The sequence below is a fragment of the Balaenoptera borealis genome (genome assembly GCF_965194805.1).
Source record: "Balaenoptera borealis genome assembly, chromosome: 3".
NCBI classification, from domain to species: domain Eukaryota; kingdom Metazoa; phylum Chordata; class Mammalia; order Artiodactyla; family Balaenopteridae; genus Balaenoptera; species Balaenoptera borealis.
Window position 1 is genome coordinate 17,519,307 of NC_138866.1, and position 13,713 is coordinate 17,533,019.

A 13,713-nucleotide genomic window follows, 5' to 3' on the forward strand; every position below is an offset into this window, starting at 1 on the left:
CCCTCATGTTTAATTGTTTGCTGAACATCTCCCTTTGGGCATCCTCACAAGTTCTCAGACTCCCCGTGTCCTGATCTGAACTCTCCTTTTAACAGATCTTCCCACCAATCTCTGCTAATGACATCCCCTCCTCCCAATTATTCAGGTTCAAAAACGCTGATGCAACCAGGCCTTCCACTTCCTCTTGTCTCATGCCCCATCATTTGCCAAGTTCTCATATTTCTTCTTACGAATAAGCCCTTTAATCACCATTTTTGTGCTGATTTTACTTTCCTTTTGCTCTTCCCAACACACTTACCTTTTCATACCTCACCAGTCAATCTTTTACCTATTACAGATTTACTTGTAGGAGTATCCACATTTATGTACTTAAAATGCATGAGCTAATTTTATCTCACAAAAAGAAATTATTGAGAGGAGGACAATCAACACAGAATTGGAGATAAAGTTATTCATCACAGCTTCTTTCCACTTCAACTCTAGGCATCATAGGATAACATATCAAGAGATCACAAAATGCCATTACAACTCCAGACCCTGGTTGTCAGGCTATATTTAAACTTCATCTCTTCTAGCAATTGAAAATTTTGTGGGTAGAGGGCAGCCCACTCACAATGTAGCAAGTCAGCAAGAGGCTTTGTAACAATCTACACTTGTTTTATTATAGTAGGTATTTTTAGAGGATTAAAATGGAAAACTGGCTGTTATACACAGCACTCCATATGAAACCTTTTTATAGACCACAGGGGGATTCCTTTTTTGTTTTATAAAGGTGGGAAGTAATAAAATGAAGGACACACCCAGTCACAAACAAAGCAAAACAAACACAAACACCTTCTGACAATTTTGTTTGGAGAGAAGGTGTTTTGGAAAGGAGTCATAGCTTAGAGTCACAGGGTTTTAGAGCTGGATGAGGCCATAGAGATCATTCTTTACAAATTACAAATGGGGAAACAGACTATGGGAGTGTGCCCCTTTCTCAAGGTCACAGTTAGTTAACTTTTCATCAGGGACTAGAACTTGAATTTCTTAAGTCCCAGTCCAGTTCTCTTAAATCCTAAAAAAAGGTGGGAAACAAGTGCTATTTCCCAAGGAATCACTTATCTACTTGCAAAAGAAGGTTTTGCCTACCTGAAAAAGACACAGTCTGCATTACAACCTGGTTTAAAATATGAAGCAGTCACCCTGACCATTCTTTTGGAAAGTTCTTTAAGGCAAGTTCAATATCTTCCTGCTGGGTTTCCTGGCTGTCCTGAGAAACTTATCCCAGGGCCCATGGTTACTTCTACAGACTTTTCATACAAGAGACTAAACCAGCAGCTTCTGAATTATGATCCCTGAGCTACTTGGGGTTTGGCATACCTTGCAGTTTAGCAGAGAAGTAAATTTTCAATTTCCAGAAGAGTGAATTTGGGAAGGGGGAGAAAGATAAATGTTTTTAACTGAAAAGTGAAACAAAAACTGTGAATTTTACCAGGAAAGATAGAAAGTAATTTCATTGTGTGTGTGTGTGCATATATATATAGAGAGAGAGAGGGAGAGAGAGAGAGAGAGAGAGAAAGAGAGAAAGTGCTAAAAAGACTATAAAAGACCATAATAACAAAAACACAGCATTCTGCCTATGTGTACTAGCTGACAAGCTGGATAGACCACTTGCTGAAATTCTCAGCGCTTTGAAAAAAGGCCACTGGGATGAAAGAAAAACTCATCCCTATACAGAAAGATACAGTCTCTTTTCTGATATGACTAAGAAATAATTATTCTCAAAGATCCTGTGGTCTTTGCCTCCACTTGTGCAGCAGAATAAGAAATAAATAGCATAATAGCATTCACCAGGGAGAAACCCTATATGCCCCTGGCAGTGTGTTGGAGCATACCAGAGAAAATTAACTGCTTCAAGTCAGATAGGTTCCTGGATCATAGAAACCTCCTGTTGAGAATTCATCATTTATGCTCAGTTTTTCAACTGGCCATATTTACAATCAGTTACACATACACACCCACTACTAACAGTCACACATGCATATGTACCCCATGTGCACATACGAGCACCCACTCACTCACACATTCACGCACATACACACACACACACACAGCTAAAGTTGACACATGGCTACAATTTTCTTATTGTACCAAATTGAATTTGAATATACAGTAAGCAAGCTGGATGATGATAGTTTTACAAGGTCTGGAGATAATTTATCAATTGAACTTCAAAGGTCTCTCAGCCTTTCTGCACTGGTCATTATTAAGTAGGAATATATGTAATCATTTGAGAAGGAAATTGTTAAATTTAAACAAATGTCAACTAATCTTGAATCAATGTAAATTTCTAACGCATCATATATCCCCAACTCCTTGTTTTCCTAATCTGTCTTTTCTTCAAACATAGTCAACACTTCCCTAATGTCTTTAGATCTGGGATAGAGTAGTCGATCTATGGAGAGGATAAGAAATTAATGAAATTTAACAAGATGTCCCTATTCTTGCATCCCTGGGATAAGTCAAGGATGGTATATCGTTCATTTAATGTATTGGATTAAGTTTGCTAATATTTTGTTGAAGAATTTTGCATCTATGCTCATCAGTGATATTGGCCTGTAATTTTCTTTTTTTGTGATACTTTTGTCTGGTTTTGCTGTCAGGGTGACGCTGGCCTCACAGAATCAGTTTGGAAGCCATCCTTCCTCTGCAATTTTTTGGAATAGTTTGAGAAGCATAGGTGTTAACTCTTCTCTAAATGTTAGGTAGAATTCACTTGTGAAGCAATGTGGTCCTAGACTTTTGTTTGTCGGGAGTTGTTGTTGTTTATTTTCATTACCAATTCAATATCATCACTGGTAATTAGTGTGTTTATATCTTCTATTTCTTCCTGGTTAGTCTTAGGAGATTGTACAGCTACATGTAAAAGAATAAAATTAGAACATTTTCTCACACCATATGCAAAAATAAACTCAAAACGGATTAAAGATCTAAATGTAAAACTAGAAACCATAAAAATCCTAGAAGAAAACATAGGCAGAACCCTCTTCAACATAAATTGTAGCAATATTTTTTTGGATCTGTTTCCTAAGGCAAAGGAATCAAGAGCAAACATAAACAAATGGGGGCTAATTAAACTTAAAAGCTTTTTCACAGAAAAGGGAACCATGGACAAAATGAAAAAAACAAAAAAGAGTACTGACTGGGAGAAAATATCTGCAAATGAATTGATTGATAAGGGTTAGCATGCAAAATGTATAAGCACTTCATGCAACTCAATATCAAAAAATCAAACAACCCAACTGAAAAATGGGCAGAAGACCTGAAGACACATTTTTCTAAAAAAGACATACAGATGGACAACAGGTACATGAAAAGATACTCAATATTGCTAGTCATCAGAAAAATGCAAAGAAAACCACAACAAGGTACTACCTCAACCTGTCAGAATGGCCATCAGAAACACCACAGACCTCACTAACAAACATTGGCCAGGATGTGGAGGAAAGGGAACCCTTGTACACTGTTAGTTGGAATGTAAATTGATAAATCCACTGTGGAAAACAGTATAGAGTTTCCTCAAAAAACTAAAAATTGAACTACCATATGATCCAACAATTCCACTCCTGGGTATATATCTGAAGAAAACTAAAACACTAATTCAAAGAGATACAATGTTCATAGCAGCATTATTTACATAGCCAAGATATGGAAGCAACCTAAGTATCCAACAACAGATGAATGAATAAAGAAGATGTGGTATATAAATACAATGGAATACTACTCTGTCATAAAAAAGCATGAGATTTTTCCATTTGCAACAGCATGGATGGAGCTGGAGGGTACTATTCTTAGTGAAATAAGTCAGACAGAGAATGACAAATACTGTATGCTACCACTTACCTGTGAAATCTAAAAGAATAAAACAAATGTGTATATAACAAAAAAGAAACAGACTGACAGATATAGAGTACAAACTAGTGGTTACTAGTGGGGAGAGGGAATTAAGAGGTACAAACTACTATGTATAAAATAAAGAAGCTACAAGGTTGTATTGTAGATTAAAATCTATAAAAATTTTGAATCACTATGTTGTACTCCTGAAAATAATCTAAGAATGTAAATCAACTGTACCTCAATTTTGTAGAAAAATGAAAAATAACTGAAAAAATTACAGGCCAAAAAGAAAAAGAAATAAAAGATGTCCCTCTTCTTAGGTTCACATGGTAGAAAAGGCTTGATAGTTTGGAAATCTGTTGTCTGCTGAGATTTCAAGGCAAAATGTACCTAAAATTAAGAAATGGGCAAGGTTGAAAAACATGGGTAAGGCAGAGAAGAATTAGAGTATTTAGCTATCCCTCAAAAGCCTACAAGTAACTACTTCTTCTAGAGCAATTGATATATACTGGCACTGTGTGAAGCCATTTGTCAGCATTTGTGCATTTAACCTTCAGCACAATACTCTTTCCAGTCCCATTTTACATACGAGAAAAACTGATCCTAGAGTGGTTAAATAATTTCAGTTAGCAATCAGTGAAGCTGGCACACAAGAACAGGTTGATTTGACCCCTAAGTCTATCCTTGCACTAGCATGCCATGGGTGAGAAACCATGGGAGCCCTAGAGATGATCTTTTCAGAGTAATAGCTATATTTGGCAGGTGCTCCATTTTTAGTTTGTTAACTAAAGTACAAACAGAAAAGAACATGGAAGTGTGAAAGGGTAGGTAACACTCCAGAACTGCTCTTGTTTTTGTTAACAATTTACAGTTAAGTTGACCTCTGATCGGAAGATACTTATTTAACATCTGTATTTCCAAGGAACACTTCTTCAGGTATCAGAAATACAAGAGATTGGAAAAAAAGGAGTAAGACACAAAATCCACCCCTGCCATCATTGTTAATAATGTTATAGCAAGCATAAGACAGGCACCAAAATAATTTCAAGACAAGCCAGGTGAACTCTGATGGAAGCATAAAAAAAATCATCCCAGGAAAGATGGTATTTTAATTGAGAATTTAAAAATGGATATAATTTGAGAGGCTAACATGGGAATGAGATTTCCTTGGTAGGACAAACACTAACAGCAAAGGTCCAAGGTTTGAAACCTTGGGCTCAGTTCAAAGGTCATCTGGTGTATCACCCTGACTAGATTACAGAGTTGAATAATGGGAAGGAGTGGTGGAGAAGAGTAAGACTGGGTCTATGTTGTAGAAAAAATTACATTTGCCAGAATTTTGGTTTGCTTTGTTTTTCTGTTTTTTTCTAAATTGGTTGTTTATAATAGTTTTGTGTCAAAGTGTTACAAATCGCCATGACAACAATTGCTAGTACTGGAAATCTCCAAGAAAATATTCTATTTATGAATTTAATTTGGATACCTTTAGTGACTCCTAATTACTCAAGAAGCAAATACCCGAAAGGAACATCAGTATTAAAAATTCAGTTTGGCATTCTATGCAAATAGATGTAGAGTGCTTGAGACTATTTCTTTCATAAACACTTATTATTATGTAATTACCTGATGTTATTCCCACAGCTTATCAAGAAGATTCAAGGCAATAACCAGTTGGGATAACCACTGAATATATCTCCCCAAAACAACCCAAAAGATTTTCTTTTCTGTTTCCATTTGGCTGTACAAATGCAATCAGATAATACTGAATTATCTGCAGCGTCACAAGGAGACCAGACCTACTAAAGTCTTAAAATCCTGCAAATCTCATTCAGGCTTTGTTGTTGTTGCTGTTTTAATGCAATGTGCTTGGAATTAGGGAAATGAAAAGAGGGCTATGTAGTTTGTCCTTGGATTCACCATGAAATTGATTATCATCTTTACTTTCACAAGTGTTACATTTATAAAGTCCTTTACAATTCCTGGTTAGTCCTCTGTTCACCTGTGGGGTACAGCTTAAATTTAATCACCAGGAAAGTTGAGGTATTGAAATAACAAGTTGTCTCCAATATTGAAGGCAGGGGATTCTAGTATGAAAAAAAAATAGTTGGAAATAAATAAGGTTGGAAAAACTACAATAAATCTTTCTGTTTTCTAGAGCTGTAAATTGAAAGCCCCCCAAAAGAACAGTAGTTAGTGGCCCAAAGAGTAAAATACAGCAGATCCCACAAATTAGTGGTTTGAGCCTAGAAACAAAATCTGACGTGAATGCCTGATTTAAATCTCAGTTCTTGGCTTGATTTAGCACGTGACTAAGCTCGGTATAAGTAGAATCAACACTTCACATTGATGAACTTGAAAAAACAGCTTCACCTCCTTTCTCTCCAATATTTCAGACAAATTCATGGGAAGATATTTTTTCTTTTAAATAAATCTCTGATATTTGCATTAAATTTAATCAAAAATATAATTTTCCATAGGAATTTCCTTCATAACAAACATTTTTAAATGTCTTTGTGTTAGGTGATGGTATTAAGTTAAACTGCTTAAGAGTGGAGGTTTCAATTGGTGTTCAGTTGAAATTTGACTGCCATCTGACCCGAATCCCAATAGTTCATACAGTAATCTTTAAACGTCCTTCTATTTTTAGACTCTTTACTTTCCTTCTAATACATACTTTATGCTTTGCGTCAGTTGGATAAATATCATTGCCCATTATGATTGTTCAAATATCATTCTCCTACCCAGAAAGATGAAAGCTTTTATTTTACTTATTAAATTAAATCTAAATTCCAAATGAGGTGAGTGAATTTGAAAGCCTCCCATAATCTATGCCTTTCTTACCCAGCTGCGCTTGCTATATCCAAACAATACATTTCTGTCTGTTCTTCCTCATTGCATGCCTCTTCCCTGAACATGCATGCTCACTTCTCCCACTTTATCTTTGTCTAATTTGCCTTTACTTCTATGAAACCCATGGTTCTGACTCTCTAAATGTGACAGGTCCTCAAGGCCCAGCTTAAATTCCCTTTTTTCCAGCCCGTGAGAGACAGTATCGCTGGTGAATAGACATTGCATTTGCTGATGGTGTGATAAAATTTAGCATGCTTAAAGGTAACATAGTTCATGTTTCTCTTGTTTTGTTAAAAGAAGTTATCACGGTTCTGTAAGCACAGTAAGTCCTTTATAAGTATTGATTGATGCTTCCATAGCTAATTTCCCTCTGGCACCTCTGTAGAGATAGAGAAAATACATTGAAGAAATCACTGTGTATTATACCCTTGTACAACTGTGAATAAGTCACCTGGTGTGTGTGTTCAGTTGTTTGAAAGCCTCGTTATACTATTAACTATCATTATACATTTAAAAAGTTCATAGTTTCAGATTAAAAGTGACTCACCATGGCAAAATACAGCATAATTAGATGCATTATGGGCTACAGTGTTCACATGTATCAAGATCCCTCTACTGTGGTCTCTTAAAAACTGGAACACAAGCCAAATAGAGTCAATTATTATAAATAAAACATAATTCCAGTGCACACAAGCTCTTCTGAAGCATCGTTCATGCACAAGCAGGGCTGTTCTCTGGAGCTGAAGGATGAATGGTAAAATAGCACCATTCACAGGAGGTGTATTTTATTGGATGCCTAAGTAAACTACTGCTCTGTCTCCGTATTTTAGAGCAAACGTATCACAGACAGGATATTTCCTTTATGTGACGGGCTTACTCCTGCAAAGTTGTGGATATGAGTATGTTTGTAAGCTTTTTTGTGGATTAAATCCTACTTTCCCCCTATTGGCTTACACTAGGTTTGTATTTCAGATTTTTTTATTCTTTTTTTTTTCTCAGTAAACTCTAATTCCAAATTAAAAATTTTTCTGCCCTGCCATCAAGATTATTTTTTAATTCATGATCAAATGATTAACTGCTTTCCAAAAATTTTATTTTTAAAAGTCCGGTAGTAAATATTTCACAATAGTTGTTTTACTGATTTATATGCTTGCTGTTGATTTACCTGCATTTTCTTAAAGTGGAGATGTACTGACAAAAACTTTAGTCAGACTTTTTTTTTTTTTTTGATTCAGTTTTCACCATCTCTTTCCCTCTCTCAATGACTTCTTGTTTGTCTAAAAAGTTCAGAAAGTCAAAAAAAAAAAAAACAAAAAAACAAAAGAAGCCAGTAAATTAGCTCAAGTCCTTCAAGAATTTGTAAAGTTTAGATCCCCTTTTATGACTAGCAGGAAGAAAGAAACAGCTGTTGTGCTGCTTACCATGATTTTGCTTCAAAACCTTCTTAATTTTAAATGACAATTATTGTTTTAATAGCAGTTAGCCACTGAGATTGACAGAAAAGGAATTTATGCCTAGGAACAGGTATGAAATTCTCCAGAGCATGTGTCTATCAGTAAGAACTTGTCAGATCAGGTGAAACTCTGATAAAATGGCAGTTATCAGCATGTAGCCATTTATTCATTGTGATTGAAGTAAAGCCCTGAACATTTGCCAAAAATCATTTTCAGCCGTGTCTCCTCACCACATGTTTTTTCTGAGTATGGAAGTAAATTGAGGCTTTTCCCACACCTGCACAGCATAACTGTGTGGACAAAAGCTTAAAGTGAGATTAAGATCAAACAAGAAGGGTCAATATTAAGTCCTCTTGGAGGAGAATGATGTGGACACTGAAACAGAAAAAAATTTTCTTTGTTCTCTGGAATCACACATACAGGGATGCTACAAACTCCAGCTTCAGATGGCCATTTCTGCAACCAACCAGAAGGAACTAGATCAAAGAAAAGGAAAGAGAGAAACCAACAGATCAAACCTGATGACCTTATCTGAACATTTAGATTTAGACATGCCTAAATTCAGCTGCACCTCCTTTGACTTCCTAATTTCATGAGCGAATCAATTTACTTCTATTGTTTAAATTTATGTGAACTGGTTTTCTATCACAAGACATTCTCATTTATTTCTCAGATAAAGCAGAGTGACTATATACTCATGAGTTGGACTTGACTCATCCCTGTCTGCTGGCCCACTAACCCTCTTCCAGATGCTGATAGACATGCCATAGAGACATGGTGTTGAAATTACAAAAACTTTGAACAGAATGGCTTCAAAGAATTGGTCTTGCCAAACTTTTTCTTCAAAGTTAGGTGTGTGCTTTCTGCCTAGGATGTGAAACAGCAACTTTTGTCTCTCTGTGTCAGTTATGGATTCCACTGAGAATCCACATCGGAATGACTAACCATCATAATCAAGGCTTGCCCTGGGTCACATTGCCAGGCAGCCCAAAATATCTTTTGTATTTTCCTTCCAGCCTCAGTCTTTACGTCGGTGAGCCCTTTGGATGACTTCCCCTCCTCCACCAAGTCATATTCTGGAAGGGACTTGTTCTCAGCTGGCTATCAAACCAACCTATATTAGATGTTGAAGAATCTCTTTTATAATGATGGTCAGGTACCATGGCAGGCTGTGCAAGCAAGAATCTGGACAGGTGGGGTCGTTGAATATTCTTTGTATTGCATCCCCTGGGGGGCCACCTATTCTGTCCTCCTTCCTCTGTCCGTGTTAAGAGAAAGGAGGACTCTCCTTAGAAACAAGACCCATTGTATGAGTAAAAGCATGGAGCTTTCCCAATTTGTGTTATAAGCCCCTTCTTAGCATCTAATCTGCTGAAGTGTTTTACTTTCTGAAAAAAAAAAAAGATATTTAATGTTTGGTCTTGTATGGCTTTTTTATTGGTGATATGCAAAATATTACTTAACTAGAAGTAAAATTGAAAGTCCAAATTCATTTGGTTAACAACAGGACATTTTTCTCTTCTACATGTTTTTCTCTGATTTTGTTAAATGGTATTATTTTGACTTTAAGAAAGTATTTCAATCCAAGGAATGAAAGACCAGATTATTGAATGTTTTTTGTTTTCTAAATAAGCCAAAAATCTCCTAAAACTCATTTACACACACACACACACACACACACACACACGCTCCCATATTCCTCTAAACCCTAAACAAATAACTAGGAATAAAAACCTACCAAGGAAATGGAAAAGGACCTCTCATGGCTTAAACTGTTTTGAGAATACGCCTGTTAAATAAATTTTACACGTGATCTGATGTGCAAGCCAAGGAATGTACATATGGTGAAACTTTAGCAAATACTTACTAGGGGAGTAACCCACAAAGGAATTAAGGATCCTAGCCACATATTTAAGTTTTTCACCCAAACTGTTAAAAGTTATGTCATTTTTCACTGGAGAATGTAGGTTGGCGAATGGATTTAACACTACCATTTGGTCTAATTTCCTGATGTCCGCTCCAATCATTGTATAAGCCTCTTTATAGAGGAAAAAAAAAAAATCTTAGAGCTTTATCTCCTTGTTTTCTGCATTCTCACACAGGCACTCTGTTACCTTTTACTCACTGAAAGCTGGGGTTGATTGAAAAAGAAACCATTCAGGATAGAGATGGGTTTTAATATTATACCTATCCCCGAAACCAAAATAACTGAGATGAAAACATTTTCCAACATAAACCATACTTTGTAGGTCAGGATGGAAAACCTGGAAGAAAGAAAAAGTGCTTTATTCTATTTAAATGGAACATGTTTTCTGGTTTTAATAATTTTAATTCTTTCCTATCTGAATCTAGTTATATCTTCTAAATTTTATGTTGTTCTTTCTAACAAAATCTCTATGTTGATGACCATTCCAGCAATAGCAATTATTCTCTGTATGGTTTAGGTTACCCCTTTTTACTTTGCTTTTCCCAGATGAAAGAGCCACATATTTGAAGTAGATCTATTTGTCAAGTAAAGGTTTTTAAATAAGGCTTTGAAGCTCTGTTTTAGAAGATTTGGGATTCTGCTCATTCGCAAGCTATATACAAACCTAGCAACTTGATTAGAATGTTTCAAAGCATTCATTACTAATCCAAATAGTCATTGAAGATAAATGAAAGTTCAGAGAAGATAAATCAAAGCCTGGAAATGGACCTGAGTTCTAATTACAGCCCCATCATTTATGAGCATTGTGACCATAGATTATTTCCTTAAATCTTCTAAGTTTACTTCCTTTTCTAAAGTAGAGACATAAATTTCTTCCACATCACAAGATAGTAATGAGAAATCAGTAACACAATGTACACTTGCAGCAGAATGTTCAATAAATAATGAATGCTCAAAATAAACTCATGATTCAGTTATTATTATGATTGCACTATTCAAATTGTCATTCATTGTTAGTTCCCTCATGTCACTGAAACTTTAAATACAGAAAAATACTTGGCTTCTGCCATGCCACAGCAATAAGTCCACTGTTCTTCATAAACTCTAAATGCTTCTTCATATACTGTACTTTCACAAGAACAGGCAAACATCTATTTTAGAATTCTGATTCTTAATTGTTGCTGTTCTGTCCATCACCATAACTTCTACCATCCTAAATGCACACTGCCTATCACAGGTTCTCTCTTACTTGTAATATAATTATTTACAAAAGAAATGCTAGACTTTATACATCTTCCAGAGGAAGCCAGTTCTACCAAAGCCTAAAGAAGTAAACATGACTTCATTATTAGTACATCTATTTGCTTGTTTTTTAATTTATAATTTATTCTCCACTATGCTCCGAAAGAACATATTTGATAAACAGATGAAAAACCACTCATAGAAAAGAACAAGACCATTAGCATATCATAATCTTAGGGTAATGATTACTGAAAAACAGTCCTTTATTTCACTTGGAGTCTCCTAGAAATGGAGGGAAAGAACAACCAAGAGGGACCATGAAGCTACAACAGAGTTGAGTGTGAAATAGGCTTAGTTAAAGAAATGGCATTAATGAAAATGTACCAGGTGCTCCAAACTTAGCTAGATATTGATATATCATCCTTCATTCAATTCTCACAGCAACTTTATAAAGCAGATGTTATTGTGCCCATTTTAGAAATATATAATTGGTGGTAATAGCTACACAGAGACTGAATGACAGATAAAAGATTCACACTCCAAACTGCCTAAATTCATTGCTTAGTTAGTTGCAAAATAATTCCTGTGTAATTACATAGACCCTGGATTTTCTGTTCAAGTGCAAATTACAGAAGGGAGGAAATTTAATTAGAATGTGTGTTGCTCATAATTTTTTAACTCACTCTAGTCCATTACCAGAGGAGTAAATTTGATCCTAATTATTTGCAAATTCGAATTTGCAAATTTGCCTGCTTGTTAAAATCTATTTGTAATCCCAAAGTCCATACTCTTCAGTGTTTTCATGATCGTTAGCAAACACATGCAGAGTGATGAAAAATTGAGTCACCATTGCCTGACATGCACTTTCCTGTATGAGGTCTAATAAGGTGATATTCTGACTTCTTTTTTTAAAATTTTTATTGGAATATAGTTGATTTACACTGTTGTGTTAGTTTCTGCTGTACAACAAAGTGAAGTCATTTATACATAAACACATATCCACTCTTTTTAAAATTTCTTTTCCCATATAGGTCATTATAGAGTATTGAGTAGAGTTCACTGTGCTATACAGTAGGTCCTTACTAGTTAGCTATTTTATATGTAGTAGTGTGTATATGTCAATCTCAGTCTCCCAGTTTATTCCCCCCCTTTCTCCCCGGTAACCACAAGTTTTGTTTTGTTTTTTTTTGTTGTTACATCTGTGACTCTATTTCTGTTTTGTAAATAAGTTCATTTGTACCATTTTCTTAGATTCCACATATAAGCAATAGCATATGATAGGTTCCTTAAAAAACTAAAAATAGAGCTACCATATGATACAGCAATCCCACTCCTGGGCATATATCCAGAGAAAACCATAATTCAAAAAGTTACATGCACCCCAATGTTCATTGCAGCACTATGTACAATAGCCAGGACATGGAAGCAACCTAAATGTCCATTGACAGAGGAATGGATAAAGAAAATGTGATACATATATACAATGGAATATTACTCAGCCATAAAAACGAACAAAATAATGTCATTTGCAGCAACATGGGTAGACCTAAATATTGTCATACTGAGTGAAGTAAGTCAGATGCTCTGACTTCTTGTTTCACTTTTCATATTGTAAACAAGTATCCTTTTTATGGTCTATTTAGTGTCATGTTTTTTTTAATTTCTGTGCTTCAGTGTGGGGGGTGATTTTGCTGTTTAAAATGACCCCCAAGCATAGTGCTGAGAGGTATCTAGTGTTCCTTACAGCAAGAACGCTGTGATGAGCCTCATAGAAAAATACAGGTGTTAGAAAACTTCCATCCGACTTGAAATATAGTACTGTTGACCATGATTTCAATGGTTAATGAATCAACAATGTACATTAAATAAAGTGTCTTTGAATATAGACACACATACAACAAGATCATTCATTGATTGGTTTATGAAAATTCTATAACCAGAGGTTTACAGGCATCTAGAAGGGACGGTTCAGTATTTGCTAATTTGGTGTACACAGCAAATGTATAGAACATAAGTACTGAGAATAATGAGAATCAACTATATGTCTTTTAAAAAGTTATGGTCCAGACAGGACATTTAAATAGTACTCTCATCTCCCTTATACATTTATACCAAGATGTATGGTACAGTTAGTATTTTGAATTTGATTAACAAAAACTTTTATTAAAGCCCTTATCTTCCATTATTTGTTCCTACAAACCAACCCTGCGATGGACCTAACACTTTCTCCACAAGGCACTCACTCACTCAAAATGTTCTTCCCCATGTATTGTTGTCAATCCTCTCCCAGGTGACCGTGCAAGGGGCTGCAGGATATGATGCCACAGTCCTGACTTACTCTGAAAAGTCCTACCCTCTCTG